Source organism: Martes martes (assembly GCF_963455335.1).
Source record: "Martes martes genome assembly, chromosome: 14".
Lineage (NCBI taxonomy): Eukaryota > Metazoa > Chordata > Mammalia > Carnivora > Mustelidae > Martes > Martes martes.
This window is the reverse complement of record NC_137902.1, coordinates 66,437,243-66,455,802: the sequence shown is the minus strand read 5'-3', so window position 1 is coordinate 66,455,802 and position 18,560 is coordinate 66,437,243. Positions and strand designations below refer to the sequence as shown.

At 37.4% G+C, this 18,560-nt stretch overlaps 1 pseudogene across 1 annotated transcript; it reads right to left on the bottom strand.

The window, feature by feature from the left end:
- Positions 1 to 5,506: 5,506 nt before the first annotated feature.
- LOC308355085 (peroxisomal membrane protein PEX13-like) lies at positions 5,507 to 6,700 on the bottom strand (annotated as a pseudogene). The gene has a single exon. The product of its transcript is annotated as a peroxisomal membrane protein PEX13-like (transcript).
- Between the last annotated feature and the right edge of the window lie 11,860 nt (positions 6,701 to 18,560).

Sequence of the window (18,560 nt, the reverse complement as noted above, 5' to 3'; positions counted from 1 at the left end):
TTTAAAGTAGCTAGAAAGTTTTATTGATTTTTCTGACATTTGCTATACCTAAAACAATCATCACCAGGTTGTGCTGAAACACTAGGAAGTTTTTATACAGTTAACTGATGATATCCATTATTTCTCAACATTTATCAACATTCACTTTAAGAATATTCTCTTCCTTTCTTTCCTGTCCCCAGCTACTTTCCCTTCTTTTCTTCAATTGTCTTACAGACAATTTTGAAAATGTTATTAAGCACAGACTGTGTTTTAAAATTTTAAAGCAGTAAGAAAAAAGCTAAATATTTTTAAAATATTTTTTTAAATTGAGTCTTTGGAAAGAATAAGAAAATGAACATACTTATTACTTTGAATTTATAAAACAGCATAATTATACAAAGCTGCTTTCATCAGTCTCATATTGTTCACAAAGTACTTTTGGTAATTGATTAAATCACTGATTATATTTAATAGCAAATATATAAAACAGAAAACCATTTCTAATACACTTTAAAATATTTTTTTAAAAATTTACTGACTAAAGAACTAAATATTTAAAATTGACCCTAAACATGAATTTTAAATAAGCTAAACATTTTTTTCACTTTAACATCATTTGAAACACCTTTATATAAAATGGTTTCTGATTAACTTAGGTGATATGCAACAAAATATTGGAATTTATTCTTTTTTGCTTGTATTGACTGAATTTAGAATTTATCCAGTTTCATTTCACCTTCCCCACAAATCCTATTTAAAATATGGGTAGAAAGCCTCTGATCCAAGTACTAACCAGGCCCAACCCTGCTTAGCTTCCAATATCAGACGATATTGGGCGTGTTCAGGGTGGTATGGCCGTAGACCCCTTGCTCAGCAGGGAGCCTGCTTCTCACTGTCCCGCTACCCCCGCTTGTGTTTCCTCTCTCACTGTACCTCTATCTGTCAAATAGATAAAATATTTTTTAATTAATTTATTTTAATAAACATATAATGTATTTTTATCCCAGGGGTACAGGTCTGAATAGCCAGGTTTACACATTTCACAGCACTCATCATAGCACATACCCTCCCCAATGTCCATATCCCCACCACCTCTCCCGTCCCCCCTCCCCCCAGCAACCTCAGTCTGTTTTTTGAGACTGAGTCTTTTATGGTTTGTCTCCCTCCCAATCCCATCTTCTTTCATTTTTTCTTTTCCTACCTCCCCAACCCCCCCACATTGCATCTCCACTTCCTCATATCAGGGAGATCATATGATAGTTGTCTTTCTCCGACTGACTTATTTCGCTAAGCATAATACCCTCTAGTTCCATCCACATCGTCGCAAATGGCAAAATTTCATTTCTTTCGATGGCTGCATTGTATTCCATTGTGTATATATACCACATCTTCTTTATCCATTCATCTGTTGATGGACATCTAGGTTCTTTCCATAGTTTGGCTATTATGGACATTGCTGCTATAAACATTGGGGTGCACGTGCCCCTTCGGAGCACCACGTTTGTATCTTTAGGATATATACCCAGTAGTGCAATCGCTGGGTCATAGGGTAGCTCTATTTTCAACTTTTTGAGGAACCTCCACACTGTTTTCCAGAGTGGTTGCACCAGCTTGCATTCCCACCAACAGTGTAGGAGGGTTCCCCTCTCTCCGCATCCTCGCCAGCATCTGTCATTTCTCGACTTGTTAATTTTAGCCATTCTGACTGGTGTGAGGTGGTATCTCATTGTGGTTTTGATTTGTATTTCCCTGATGCCGAGTGATGTGGAGCACTTTTTCATGTGTCTGTTGGTCATCTGGATGTCTTCTTTGCAGAAATGTCTGTTCATGTCCTCTGCCCATTTCTTGATTGGATTCTTTGTTCTTTGGGTGTTGAGTTTGCTAAGCTCTTTATAGATTTTGGATACTAGCCCTTTATCTGATACGTCGTTTGCAAATATCTTCTCCCATTCTGTCAGTTGTCTTTTGGTTTTGTTCACTGTTTCCTTTGCTGTGCAAAAGCTTTTGATCTTGATGAAATCCCAATAGTTCATTTTTGCCCTTGCTTCTGTTGCCTTTGGCGATGCACCTAGGAAGAAGTTGCTGCGGTTGAGGTCAAAGAGGTTGCTGCCTGCGTTCTCCTCAAGGATTTTGATGGATTCCTTTCTCACATTGAGGTTCTTCATTTTGAGTCTATTTTCGTGTGTGGTATAAGGAAATGGTCCAATTTCATTTTTCTGCATGTGGCTGTCCAATTTTCCCAGCACCATTTGTTGAAGAGGCTGTCTTTTTTCCATTGGATATTCTTTCCTGCTTTGTCGGAGATTAGTTGACCATAGAGTTGAGGGTCTATTTCTGGGCTCTCTATTCTGTTCCATTGATCTATATGTCTGTTTTTGTGCCAGTACCATACTGTCTTGATGATGACAGCTTTGTAATAGAGCTTGAAGTCTGGAATTGTGATGCCACCGACTTTGGCTTTCTTTTTCAATATTCCTTTCACTATTTGAGGTCTTTTCTGGTTCCATATAAATTTTAGGATTATTTGTTCTATTTCTTTGAAAAAAAATGGATGGGATTTTGATAGGGATTGCATTAAATGTGTAGATTGCTTTAGGTAGAATAGACATTTTCACAATATTTGTTCTTCCAATCCATGAGCATGGAATATTTTTCCATTTCTTTGTGTCTTCCTCAATTTCTTTCATGAGTACTTTATAGTTTTCTGAGTACAGATTCTTTGCCTCTTTGGTTAGATTTATTCCTAGGTATCTTATGGTTTTGGGTGCAGTTGTAAATGGGACTGACCCCTCAATTTCTCTTTCTTCTGTCTTGTTGTTAGTGTAAAGAAATGCGACTGATTTCTGTGCATTGACTTTATATCCTGACACTTTACTGAATTCCTGTATAAGTTCTAGCAGTTTTGGAGTGGAGCCTTTTGGGTTTTCCACATATAGTATCATATCATCTGCAAAGAGTGATAGTTTGACTTCTTCTTTGCCAATTTGGATGCCTTTAATTTCTTTTTGTTGTCTGATTGCTGAGGCTAGGACTTCTAGTACTATGTTGAACAGCAGTGGTGATAACGGACATCCCTGCCGTGTTCCTGACCTTAGCGGAAAAGTTTTCAGTTTTTCTCCATTGAGAATGATATTTGCAGTGGGTTTTTCATAGATGGCTTTGATAATATTGAGGTATGTGCCTTCTATCCCTACACTTTGAAGAGTTTTAATCAGGAAGGGATGCTGCACTTTGTCAAATGCTTTTTCGGCATCTATTGAGAGTATCATATGGTTCTTATTCTTTCTTTTATTAATGTATTGTATCACATTGATGGATTTGCGGGTGTTGAACCAACCTTGCAGCCCTGGAATAAATCCCACTTGGTCGTGGTGAATAATCCTTTTAATGTACTGTTGGATCCTACTGGCCAGTATTTTGGTGAGAATTTTCACATCTGTGTTCATCAAGGATATTGGCCATATTAGGGAAATTCTCTCCAATAATTGTCTCCAATATACCTTCTGCTCCCCTCTCTCTTTCTTCTTCTTCTGGAATCCCAATTATTCTAACGTTGTGTTGTCTTATGGTGTCGCTTATCTCTCGAATTCTCTCCTCGTGGTCCAGTATTTGTTTGTCTCTCTTTTGCTCAGCTTCTTTATTCTCTGTCATTTGGTCTTCTATGTCACTAATTCTTTCTTCTGCCTCATTTATCCTAGCAGTGAGAGCTTCCATTTTTGATTGCACCTCATTAATAGCTTTTTTTATTTCAACTTGGTTAGATTTTAGTTCTTTTATTTCTCCAGAAAGGGCTTTTATCTCTCTGGAGAGGGTTTCTCTAATATCTTCTATGCCTTTTTCGAGCCCGGCTAGAACCTTGAGAATCGTCATTCTGAACTCTAGATCTGTCATATTACCAATGTCCGTATTGATTAGGTCTCCAGCCTTCAGTACTGCCTCTTGTTCTTTTTTTTATGGTGAGTTTTTCTGCCTTGTCATTTTGTCCAGATAAGATTTGCTTTCTCCTCCTATAGAATTCCTATGTTCTTGGTGAGTGAAGTTGGTCTTGGCTGGGTTTCTTGTTGATCTTCTGGGGGAGGGGCCTGTTGTGGTGATTCTCAAGTGTCTTTGCCCCAGGCGGAATTGCACTACCTTTACCAGGGGCCGGGCTAAGTAATCTGCTCGGGTTTGCTTTTGGGAGCTTTTGTTCCCTGAGTGCTTTCCGTAGAGTTCCGGAGGACGGGAATGAAGATGGCGGCCTCCCAATCTCCCGCCCGGAGGAGCCGAGAGCTCCGAGTCCGGCTCCTCAGTGCGCCTCAGAAAAAAACGCCCAACTGCCCCCGCCTCCCTGGCCTCCAGTCACGCCTGGAGGAAAGCGCTCAATTGCTTTCACCTGGAGAAAAGCGCCCGGTAGCTTCCGTCTCCATGGCCTCCAGCCGCGCTCTGAGCCCACCCAGCCTGTGACCGGCTCAAGGTAACCCGGAGCTGAGAGCTCACTCCGGTTTGTCGCTGTAGCCAGCTTCCCCGCTCTAATACCTGCGAGCTCTGCGACACTCAGACACCCCCCCGGTCCTTCTGTGACCCCGCGGGACCTGGGGTTATGCTGACCCCGCGTGGGCTTCCCCCTGGTTTAGCCTCTGGAGTGATGTCCCTCCGTGGAGCAGACTTTTAAAAATCCTGATTTTGTGCTCCGTTGCTCCACCGCTTGCCGCTTCCCGTCACTTTGGATTCACTTTTCCACCGGTCCTACCTTTCAGAAAGTTGTCAATTTTCTGTTTCTAGAATTGCTGTTCTTCTTCTCTTTGATCTCCTGTTGGATTTGTAGGTGTTTGCAATGGTTTGATAAGACATCTAGCTGATCTCCTGCTACCTGATGTCGTCTCAGCCTGCTACTTCTCCGCCATCTTGACTCCTCCCCCTAGATAAAATATTTAAAAAAAATAAAATATGGGAAGAAGGGAGGGAGTGTATAGTTTTGACCTCACTAGTTTTGACACAGTGACCTTTTATTTGTTATAGTTTGACACAGTGACCTATTTAAGGCTGCCAAACAGCAGCCTTAACATTAAAAAACTTGATTTGGTTATAGCCATCTCTAAGGTTCTGTTTGTTTGTTTATTTATTTATTTAACACAGATCAGAACATTTTTCTTCAGTTTAAAGTTGTAAAAAAAAAAGTAGCCTTTTGTTGTTCTCATGTTTATGTTATCACTCGATTTCTAAGGATTCCAAACCAATTAAGCTCTAATTTTAAAAAGCATTAAAGACCCCTACTGTAGCAAACAGTGTGTTCTATAGTTCATCAATCTTACTTTCAAATTAAGATGGAAATGGTAGCAGTCTCCATAATCTTAAAATCTAGGTGAAACAACTTGTAAAATGTAACCAGGTCACTAGACCAACACACTAGTGTTCAACTTTCATAATTTCTAGCAGTAAAACACCTGGACTAGCCATTAACAAATGTGTTATTTGGATTGTAGATTAATTTCTTTGAAAGAATTTTTCAAAAGTATAGTTCAGTTGCAGGCAAACATGAAAGATATCAAAGATCTTGTTTGTCTCCACCTTTCCCAGTGGGATCAGATGCAACTGGAACCTTACTAGTTTCAACAAAAACAGATTCAAAGGCAGATTCCAGTTCATTCAAAGAATCAGCAGCTGTGGCTACTTTAATTAGTGTTGCACTGGTAAAAGATTGTTGCTGCTTGGAAATTTTGCTGGATTCCACTGCTTCTGTACCTCTTTTACCAAGACTTTTGACATCATTACAAGGTGTAAGTCTTGTTTGACCATCAAGACTAGCCAGAAGCCAACCATGCACTTTGGGTTGCTGTTCTTTGAGAGGTTAAGTTTAGCATATTGCCAGCATGGAAAGAAATTTCTTCAGATATAGCAACAAAATCATATTCTCTAGCAACTATGTGGTCATCCTCACCACTTGCCCAGTTTGTATTGTTACTTCATCATTATGGGTAGGCAGCATTTTCCAGATGAGGTAAGGACTACCAAGAATAATCACAAAGAATAAGAACATTGGCCGAGATTTTGCTGAGTTAGCTACTCTGCCCTCATCATCAAGGCAAGCCACAGTTCCTTCACTTTCTGCCCAAAGGTCCTCATTCAGAGCCTCTTCTTAAACTACCATCCACTGCAACTGTTTGTAAAGGTACCTTATAGTCCTAACTAATGGAAAAGCTGAAAAAACCTTTGTGAAATATATATTTTAATTGGGAAAAGTGATTTGCTATATCCAATACAGCCCTGAAACATACAGACAGCTGAAAAGGTAGCATCCATCATCATACTCACAGAGGCAAAATACATGCACAATACTTCAGTGGACTGAAACACACCTCTGCTGCTTTCTTCAGCTTGCTGAACAAATCTACTGGGTGGCAGATCATCACACAGAGGCGGTTATAGCCAAGCCCATTATCTCCATAACTATGAGGGCTATAGCTTCCATAAAATGCATTTCCACAAGCACCATATCTTGAAGAAAATAAACTGTAAGCAGGTCTGAAAGTATTCACATTGCTGCTTCCTGTCTGCTGTGATGGCCTTGGAAGAATAGGTGGGGCATTCTGGTAAGTGGTGGTTGTCCAGGTCTTATCAGTAAAGTAGGACCCAAATCAGCAGATTGGAAAGTGGGGCCAGGTCTTCATCCTGGCCAAGCTCCAGGAACTCTGCAGGTCTCCCTGGGTTTGGGGGTCGGGGGAGGAGTCTGGGAAGCCATCTCCTCCTCCTCCACTCAGCTCCCAGTCTGTGCTGGGAGGTTCTATTTAAATTACTTGTTTATACTGGAATTTTGTGCATTGAATTTGGTGGGATTAAGTGATAAGGGGTCCAAATTTGTTTATTAATCCTTCAGAAATTGTTGAAACATTATGAGCATTTGGTACCAATTTTGGATTTTTTTTCCCCCTGTCACCAGTCAGAACAGTTTCTCAGCAGTTGTGTAACTAAGGTGAGCAAGAATTTTACTAGTGGCAGATACTTAGTTTGACTGGTGGTAGAGGCCAGTAGTTTTTATGACTTCGGAATTTATTTTCTGACCACAAAGGTACTTATATGAGGTTAGTGGAGATTTGTTAAAAGCATCATTTTCTGTTAATTTTGACATTAACAACATCTGATTATGTGTAATGTAAACTTAGTATCAGATATAAGTTAGACCTAAACAACTCAGGATATTTATCCAAAGCTATCTCCTCACCCTCAGTTTTTACTTTTGCAAAGCTCCTACTTGTCCTCTGTAATAAGAGCCTGAATGACAATTTGGATGTTGAGATAGACATGTCACAACTTTTAACCAATACTATTATTGACAGTGTTATCTGGATTCAGAAGGGATTTGTCCCTTTTTTTTTAATGGAAAATGGGAATTGATTGCTGATGAAGTTTGTTGCTGAGTATTAAGAACAAAAAAGTGTACTTTAGGAAAATAATTAGAACTAGACATTGCTCCCTATAAAAACCAAATGATGAAAAAAAGTTTTGAAAATGATGAGATGAAGCCTTCTTTCCTTTTCCTTTTCCGAAATCCATTAAAGTGGCTAAAGTAATGCAAAACAGGTAGACAAAAATAGCAATATTAGAAAACAAGAAACAGTACCATCAATAGAGTAGCAAGTTCTAGGTATTTTTGGAAGATAGGAGATGGGTAGTGACCAAAAGGTGTTCATTGGTGCCAACATAAACCAACCACATAAAGTGAGTGAAAAATAAATGGAGGTCTCACCAGTTCTGGTAGTGGGGGCTAGTAACAAAGGTTATCTCTTAAGGTTTGGAGAGAAATTGGGGTTGGGTTGGAGCAGGAGAGGAATAAAATGGACAGACTAGAGTTTGTTTCTCCTTATTTTGCTTAAGTTAAGGAAAGTAGAATGATAAGATACTGCATGGTTGGCTCTATCCAAACTAGGTGCTATGACTCTTAATCCTTACTCGAAAGAATCAACCCTAGAACTTTTAAACATGCAGATGCCTAGAGTCAAAATCTGGAGGGTAGAACTGAGTGCTGGCTTTTTATAAGTTGTCTTGGTAAAATAATGTGCAGCTGGGGTTGAGAACCATTTGGTGGAAGTAGTGCTGTATTTTGGCTACCCAACCTGGTAGTAGTGGCTGATATTACCTGGATAGGTTATAGGTAGAGTAAATATAGTCCATTATCCCAGCTGGAGGGTTTTTGAAAAAGCAAGAATTAGTAGTTATACCTGGACAACAAGTAGCCTGGAGCATATGGTCACTCTAGTTATGAGTGTGCTTAGGTATTCCTTTCACCTCTGTGTAGTTATGCTGTTGGTTGGAAAAGCCAGGTTGTACAAGGAGCTGCTTCCGTTTACTCCAGTATGCCTTATAAATAAAACCGTTTTTTGGTATGCCATGATGTGAAAGAGGCTGATAAATACTGTTTCTAGCTAACCACAGGTTACTTTTAAACACATGTAGTAAGAAGTGAATTCCCTGTGAAAGAGATAGCCCCTCCACTGGTGTTGAACCCCCAAATCAAATCCTGGCCAGTAGGCTTAATGCTGTTTAAGTCACAGAATCAAGTTGAGGAGTTTTTCCTTTATCCCATGTATAGTCAGACATACTTGCTTCCTGTTTAAGGGCATATGGATCATTCTTCAGGTTAGGCAATATGTTAGGTCATAAGACAAACCTCAGTAAATTTAAAAAGATTTTAAAAATCATGCAAAATAATCACAATGAAAAATAAGGTAATTTGGGAAATATATAAATATGTGGAATTTAAACATCCATTCCTAAATAACCAATGTGTCAAAATAAATCACAAGAGAAATAGAAAATACATTGGGATGAATGAAAATGAAGACAACCCACCGTAATGGGATATAGCTAAAGCAATGCTTCAGAGGGATAATATGTTTATCTTCTATTGCCTGCATTATAGGAGATCACAAATCAACAACATAACCTTTCAGCTTAAGACTAGAAGCCAAAGCAAGTGGATGGAATAAAATAAGATTTAGAGCAGAAATTAAAATAGATAATAGAAAAACAATAGAGAAAAATCAATGAATCCCAAAGGTCATTATTTGAACTGATCAACAAAATTGACAAACTTGGCTGGATCAACCTATGAAAAAAGATTGAAATGACTGGAATCTGAAATGAAAGAGGGAACTTTACTAATGACTATACAGAAAATAAAAGGATTATAGAGAAATATTATGAACAATTTTATGCCAACAAGTGAAATGGATCAATTTCTAGGAAGAAAACTATTAAAGTAATAGTATAACTGGTAATTCAGGAGGAAGTGAAGGTATTTTCTAAAATTGGTTGAGAAAAATATTTTTAAGTGTCTTTTAAAGTTATTCAGCAGTAGAAGAATTAAAATTACAATATTGGAGGAAGGGAGTGGCGTTACTATAAGTGATTAAAATTTTCATCTTTTACTTATATGTAAATAAAAGTGGTACAATTGTTATTCAGAGCTATAATCAAAACTGAAACCTGAAAAGTGGAATAGATAGCCTAAGGGATGGAAATGGGGGTGTTTCCATTTTCTGATGTTTTAATTTCTATACATTACTTAAGTAATTTTTAAAAAGATTTTATTTATTTGAGAGAGTGTGAACAACCACAAGCAGGGGGTGGGAAGGGGCAAAGGGAAAGGGTAGAAACAGACTCCCTGCTAAGCAGGCTCCATCCCAGGACCCTGAGATCAGGACCTGAGCCAAAGGCAGACACTTAACCAATTGAGTCACCCAGGCTCCCCTTAAATAATTTTTAAGTGCAGAACTGAAATATGCACAGGTATTTTAAGGAAAGGGAAAAAAAAAACTATGAAAAAGATTTCATATCCCCAGAGCTCTTAAGAAATTGGGCAAGATTCAAACATTATTTGATCTTTTTTTTTCAAGCACAAATAGAACATTTATTTAAAAAATTTTCTGAAAACTCTCTTCACACTAGACAAATAATATAATTTATCTAATTTACATGCCATTGGCTTCATATAAGCCACATTTCCGATCAAAACGCAATTACGCGGGGGTGCCTGGGTGGCTCAGTGGGTTAAAGCCTCTGCCTTTGGCTCAGGTCATGATCCCAGTGTCCTGAGATCGAGCCCCACTTCGGGCTCTCTGTTCAGCGGGGAGCCTGCTTCCACCTCTCTCTCTTGCCGTCTGCCTCTCCGCCTACTTGTGATCTCTGCCTGTCAAAAAAAAAAAAAAAAAAACTTAAAAAAAAAACCTCAAAATGCAATTATGTTAGAAATCAATAGCAACACCAACAATAAAACCTAGAAAACTCCATGTCATTGGGAATTAGAAAAAAGATGTCTAAAATCACTGGGCAAAGAAGTAATTATCACAAAAAGTATAAAATTTAAACTATTCTAATGAAAATATTACATGAAAAAAATATGTTACCACTGGTATAAAAAGTATGGAAACTCAAATTTAGTATTAGAAAGGCAAAAGAATGAGGATTATTAAACCACACGATGATCTGTTTTTTTGTTTGTTTTGGTGTATTTGACACACAATATTACATTAATTTCAAGTATACAACTTGTCCTAATTTCGTTCCTCATTTAAAAAAAAGATTCACAACTGAGTTTTATCTACTTTATTTAATTTTTTTCAGTGTTCCAACATTCATTGTTTATGCACCACACCCACCCAGTGCTCTATGCAATATGTTCCCTCCTCAGTATCCACCACTAGGCTCACCCAATTCCACCCCCTCCCCTCAAAAACCCTCAGTTTGCTTCTCAGAGTCCACTGTCTCTCATGATTTGTCTCCCCCTCTGATTTCCCCCAACTCACTTCTCCTTTCCATCTCCCAATGTCCTCCATGTTATTCCTTAAGCTCCACAAGTAAGTGAAACCATATGATACTTGACTCTGCCTGCTTGACTTATTTCACTCAGCATAAACTACTCCAGTCCTGTCCATGTTGATACAAAAGTTGGGTATTCATCCTTTCTGATGGAGGCATAATACTCCATTGTATATATGTACCATATCTTCTTTATCCATTCATCCATTGAAGGGCATCTTGGTTCTTTCCACAGTTTGGCAACTATGGCCATTGTTGCTATGAGCATTGGGGTACAGGTGGCCCTTCTTTTCACTACATCAGAATCTTTGGGGTAAATACCCAATAGTGCAATTATAGGGTCATAGGGAAGCTCTGTTTTTAATTTCTTAAGGAATCTTCACACTGTTTTCCAAAGTGGCTGCACCAACTTGCATTCCCACCAACAGTGTAAGAGGTTTCCCCTTTCTCCACATCCTCTCCACCACTTGTTGGTTACTGTCTTGTCAATTTTGGCCATTCTGACTGGTGTAAGGTGGTATCTCAATGTGGTTTTGGTTTGAATCTCCCTGATGGCTAATGATGATGAGCATTTTTTCATGTGTCTGTTAGCTATTTGTATGTCTTCTTTGGAGAAGTGTCTGTTCTTGTCTTCTGCCCATTTTTTGATGTGGTTACCTGTTTTGTGTGTGTTGAGTTTGAGGAGTTCTTTATAGATCTTGGATATCAGCCCTTTGTCTAGGGTCATTTGCAAATATCTTCTCCCATTCTGTGGGTTGCCTCTTAACCATTATATTGTACTGTCTTTCATTTTAGTTAATTATTGAATGCTTACTGTTATATGGTATTGTAAGCATTCTATATGAAGTTACTTAGTCTTTAATACAACCTGATGAGGTAGGTACTATCATTTTCATTTTTTGCAGATGAGAAAAACTGAGTTACCAGATGTTGAGTAACTTTCTTAAGATCGGTCTTAAGGAGGGCATGTGTTATGATGTAAACTGGGTGCTATATGTAACTAATGAATCATTGAACACTACATCAAAAATTAATGATACTATATGTACTACATATATATACTATTGTACTATCCAGTGGCTAACTGAACATAAAAAAAAAAAAAAAGAGAGAAGATGATAAAGTGGCAGAGCCACAATTTGAATCTAGATATATAGATACTGGGACTCCAGCACCCTCATTCCTAGTTATCCCATCATTTTGAAATCTGAAGAACAAAATTTCAAAAAAGTCAATAATTAGATTAAATAAAGCTACAAAATTTCAAAAGACAAGTATGTTTATCTGTTATTTCAGAGCTCACTTTTAATATTTTATACCCCAAAGGTATCTACAATTTTCTTTTTACCATATGAATATGTTTCTCTTTGATCTCATCCCTGCTGTCATAGTCACAAGTCTGCATGTACACTTATGACTGATTCCTTAAAATGGTGGCAGGAAAAAAGGATGGTGCATTTAGGGAATAGACAGGAGAATAGTATGGCTGGAGTGTGCTAAATAACCTGGAGAATATGAGACTTAATCTGTGGTGGGGAGGTCAAATATACATCTGAGATGCTGACAGTTGACCATCCAACTATCATATGATATAGGAGGAATTCATATTTGAAGGAATGTTCACATTTTAAGATGATGCACTTTTGAAATTTAAATCTTATTTTTTTTGTTGATGCATTTTAAGCTTTACTGAGATATAGTCTGCATATTATACAATTTAAAGCATGCAACTGGAGTTTTTATTTAGTATATTCAGAGTTATGCAAGTATCACAATCTAATTTTAGAATGTTTCTGTCATTCTTAAAAGAAACCATGACCATCCCCCACCCTCAGCCCTAGGCTACCACAACCATTAATTTACTTTGTGTATTTGTCTAGTATGAACATTTCATATAAATGAAATCATGTAATATGTAGTCTTTTGGGACTGGCTTCTTTCACTCAGCATGGTATTTTCGAGATTCATCCCTGTTTTGGCTTGTATATGGCCAAATAACATTCCATTGGTTATTCCATTCCATAAGTATACCACATTTTATTTATTCGTTAATCAACTGACCTATTTAGACTATTACGAATAACATTTTGGGGTTATTATGAGTAACACATGACAGACATTTGTGTATAAATTGTTGTGTGGATGTTTGTTTTTCTTGAGTATATACCTAGGAAATGCTGGGTCATTTGATAACTATTTTTAACCCTGTGACAAACTCTAGACTGTTATCCAAAGTGGTTGTGCCACTTTACATTTCCACCAGCAATATATGAGAGTTCTAATTTCTCCACATCCTTAACACTCCTTTTAAAAAATTGAGACATAATTGACATGTAATATTAAATTTTTTCAGGTGTACAACATAATATTTGTTGTGTGTGTACATTGCAAAATGATTACCACAATAAGTCTAGTTAACATCTGTTATCACACATAGTTATAAAGATTTTTTCTTGTGATATGAAGATCTATCTGTTCTCAGTAACTTTCAGATACACAATACACTATTAACTATAGTCATCATGCTGCACATTACATCTCTAGGGCTTATTTATTTTATAACTAGAAGTTTTTACCTTTTACCCACTTAGGGTACCCCCAACCCCCACCTCTGGAAACCACCAATCTGTTCTCTATATAACACTTATTTTTATGTCTTTTATTCTATAGCCATCCTTGTGATGTTAACTTGTGTTTGCATAATGACTAATGATTGAGCATTTTTTGCATGTGTTTACTAGTGATTTGTGTATTTCCTCTAGAGAAATGTCTATTCAGATCTTTTGTCCTATATAAAATTGGGTTAGTTATCTTTTTACTATAAAGAGTATATAGTCTAGATAGAGGTCCCTTATAAGATACATGAATTGCAAATATTATCTCCCATTCTGGGAGTTGTCTTTTTACTTCATTGATGATATCATTTTGCAGCACAAGTTTTAATTTTGATGATGCCCAGCTTATTTTTTTCTTTTGTTTCTTATACTTTTAGTGTCATAACTAAGAAACAATTGCCAAATCCAAGTTTGTGAATATTTACTCCATTTTCTTCTAAGTGTTTTATAGTTTGGTTCTTACATTTAGATTATATAATCCATTTTTAATTTTTATGTTAGGATTACACAGGGAGTTAATTTTTGTGTATGCTGCAAGGTGGCAATCTGCTTCATTCTTTTGCATGTGGATATCTATTTGTTGAAAAGACTATTTTAGCCCCATCGAGTTGTCTTGATATCCTTGTGAAAAATCAATTGAATATAGATACATATATATATTTTTTTAAGTCTCAGTTCTATTAGATTCATCTGTATGTCTGTCTTTATGGCAGTACCATACTGTCTTAATTACTGTAGCCTTGTAGTAAGTTTTATAACTGTGAATTGTGAATTCTTCAACTTTGTTCAGTTTTTTCAAGATTGGTTTGGCTACTCTGAATCCCCTTGCATTTCCATGTGAATTTTAGTATCAGTCTGTCAAGTTATGCAAAGAAGTCAGCTGGGATCCTGAAAGATTGCACTGAATCTGTGGTAAAATTGGTGTGTTTTGATATTTCCATTGTTTTGTCTTATCAATGACATCTATATATTAAATTGCATTTGGCAGATATGTAAGTTTGTTTTTGATGCATTTTGGAGTACGATTATGGGTTAACCTAACAGTGAAGTGGCTGCAATGTAGCTAGAAAGATAGAAGAAACAGCACATCTAAAGGCCCTATATAGGATGGAGAGAATGAGGGTGATTAAAGAGATATTTAAAAGGTTGAACCCATAGGATTTGATAATTAATGTTACATAGTATATTTGTTTATTCTGAACATTTCATATAAATGAAATCATGTAATATGAGAGATAAGGCAGAAAAAGATATCAAATATTATCCCCAAGGTTTTTGGGGCAACCAAGATGGGGAATACTGGAGGATCTGTTTCCTTCAACTTGGCCATTTCTCTGCCTAGATCAGTGGCTTTCTTGCCTGTCTAGGCTATTGTTTTTCTAGAGTTAAAGAGGCAAAACAAGGCCAGGATTTAGGTTGTAAGCATATACACAAAAATGGTAAAGTTGGGAGGATTGAGAGTTGCTACACTGTGATAGAGTCAAGGGTTAATTTGTATAATCATAGTGTTGTGACTTTGTTAAATTAGCATTTGTTAAGTAGAGCTCTGGGGTATCAAATGGTAGACCAGGGGACTTCAACAAAAGACTATAAGAGAAAGTGAAATATAGAAGTTTATTAGTCACAGGTCCTGGAGGAAGTACTCTGCATACCTAGAGGGGTCAGGCAGGGAGGTGAAGGCAGAGTGCAGGTAGAGAGAGAGCAAGGCAGAACCTGAGAATATACGTTTATTTGGATACTTAGGTGGAGTGCTTTGGGGTTCCCAGGCTAAGTTCAGATTGGTTAACTCAAACCAGAAAAAGGTAGATTTTGGTAAAATTCTGGGAGTCTTAGCTGAAGTCTTAGCTCGGCACACAAGGGGAAGATCCTGGGAGGTGGAGGAGAATGCTTATTACAAGGGTCGCTGAGAGAGTCATATCAGGAACTTATATTTACTTGTGATTCTGTGGGCTGTTAACTATCTAGGGCAAGAGCTTAACAGAAGGGCTAATGCCATCTTGAGGTTACTTGGCCACACAAAAAGGTTGCTGAGGCAGCAATATTAAGGAGTAGTTTAGCCAACTCTCAATCTAGAGACCTGAATGTGCATCTAAGGAAGTCTGAGAGTGCATCTAAGGAAGTCTGAGAGTACACCTAAGGAGATTGTACTACTGGGGACAGACAGGTGATACATCAGTACTATGAGTGAGGATATAGGATCTGAGATGTCACTATAGGCAGAAGCTAGGTTGTAGTATCTAAAATTGGGAGTTCAACTGACAGTATGTGTGAAGAATTTTGTTGGGAGAACCAGGATCAGATTATAGAACAAAGATAGAGAAACAAAGAACAGCATCCACTCAGCTTCTGAAGTTCATCAAAACCAGTCTTTAACAAATTAAAGAATCATCAACAAACATGTAATGCTAATTTCTGGGTGTCTCAGTAGATCAACAAGAAGCTCAAATGATTCTGCCACAAATGGAATATTGATCATACTTTAAAAAACACTGATGAAATGATCAAAAAGACTAACTTAATGATGAATCAGTAGGCTACCAGGAGATATATCCTTTCTTTAGGTCTAGGAGAGATTTTATATATTGTGAACGGAGATTTAGACTATCTACCAGGTTATCTACCAGGAGTAGAGCCCTACCAGATCCCATCTGTGTGATCATTCTTTTTTTTTTTTTTAAGATTTTATTTATTTATTTGACAGAGATCACAAGTAGGCAGAGAGGCAGGCAGAGAGAGAGGAGGAAGCAGGCTCCCTGCAGAGCAGAGAGGCCAATGCGGGGCTCGATCCCAGGACCCTGGGATCATGACCTGAGCTGAAGGCAGAGGCTTTAACCCACTGAGCCACCCAGGCGCCCCTGATCATTCTTTAAATAAGTTGTTCTTGACCTGGTGGGGATGGGTGGGAGGACTGGCATTTTGGCCCTCAGAATATTTGGCCTTTTTTGTCTGAGAGATTTTGATGGGGCAATACTATAGGCATTTAATGGATAAAGGACAAGGCTGCTGCTAAACATACAATATGCAGGCTATTCCCCACAACAAAGAATTGTCTTATCCCTAGTGTCAATCTTGCTGCTATTGAGAAAATCTGCTCTAAATTCTGGGCTAACATAAGATCTTGGAATAAAGAGAAGAGTAATTGCTGGCAAGATTTCAGAGACATAGCTAAGGTGGTTCTACTTCATTTTCTTTGGAACTTGCTACTATTAGCAATATCCACACAACCACCGAAAGAAATACTAAGCTTTATGGGAAGAGAAGGATTAAGGGGAGGGGCATACAAAGACACAGGAAAGCCCCAGGAACCACTCTTACCCCTGTTCCATGAGGACTCATTCATGATGATGGCTATTTGCACAGTCTTGGTGGTCCTTGTAAAAGTGACCAGTAAGAGCTTGTATTTGTATAGCACTTCTGTTCACAAAACATTTGTACATCCTTGAACTTATTCTTTGGCTTGGGAGGGAAGCAACATTGCTGCTGTAACAAATTGCCCTCTGTGACTTAAAGAGAAATTTATTCCGTAATGGTATTGGGACCCAGAAATTTGAAATCAGTGGTTTAGCTGGGCTATAATTCCTCCAAAGACTGAAGGGGAGAATATGTTCATTGCTTTTTCCAGCTTCTGGGAGCTGTTGCATTCTTTGGCCTGTGGTGTTGTGTCTCTCTCTCTGCTTATCACCTTTCCTTCTGTGTATGTCTCAAAATTCCCTCTGTCTTTCCCTCACAGGCACACATGTGATTGCATTTAAGGTCCGCTCAGATAACCTGGGTCCACTCAGATAACTCTCAAGATCTTTAACTTAATCACATCTATCGCCATGTTAGGTGATATTCACAGGTCCTAGGGATTAGGATGTGAGCATTTTCTTCTGGAGTTGGTATCATTCAGCTCACTGTACAATGTAATGATGACCCTCATTTTACATTATTTTCCTAGGTCACATGGCTAATGAATTGTGGAATTTGGCCCCCAAGGCCAAATGCTAGTCCTATCTTTTAACACTATACTATAAATCATAACAAGAAATAAGAGAGAGAAGATGAAATAGATAAGGCAGAAACAAGAATAGAGGAGAATAGGGAAGTAGAAAACAGTTAAATTACAGACTTGAGATTTGGGACAGTAAGCAAAAAGAAATACTGCTATGAGAAAAGGCTAATGGATGAGCCCAGGGGCAATGGTCAGTTAATGTATAATTGAGTTACTACCGTCTGGGGTTTTTATTTGTCACCATACCTGCTAAGATTTAGTGTTCCAGGCCTGGGATTATCTACAGGTAAGATAATGTCATTTACTTACAATGGTTGGCACAGTCCCTTGCAAATAATAGCATTTCTTCATTGCAAAGCATGAAAGTTATCAGCCATAGGTACCAGTTAACATTTTTGTGCTCAAGTTCTATAAGGACTATTGATCTGATATTTTTCTAAACCTTGCAAATCATTACTTGCCAGACAACTCGCACTCTCAAGCAAGTGGTAAACAATGCAACTTTCATTTTTCCTGCTCCTTGTTCAGTGTTATCCTATTGAGAGAGACTGCGGTTTTTAGACTACAACTATTGTCAGTTTGGGCTACACACTAGAATAACCGGGGGAACTTTAAAAACCATGGTATTCCTGCACACCCCAGGCCAATTAATGAGCAACCTCTAAGAATTGGATCTGAAAGAAAGGGTGTACAAACTGTTTACTTTTATTTTTTTAATTGTCACATTCACATTTTAAAATTAATATATAGGATTTTATAATTTTAAAGAGCTATGAAGTATTAAATTTCTAGCATATCATAAATACTGATTTAAAAATATAAAAATAATGTGTAAACCTGACAATTCACAGACCTGTACCCCTGGGGATAAAAATACATTATATGTTTATTAAAATAAAAAAATTAAAAAAATAAATAAAAATATAAATATATAAATATATAAAATATATAAAAACATAAAAGTCATAGGAATGATTCTTAAATGTATATAATGGGGATTAAAAACCATAGTGTAATATGATAACATTACTGGGAAATTTCCTATTATTCCTTTCCATTCCACACCCTCCATAGAATTTTATACTATTAATGTAAATATATTCTCATCCTTAAATGTCTTTTATTACCCTATCATACTTAAAGGAAACAAACATATGGATATAAATTTGGATTGA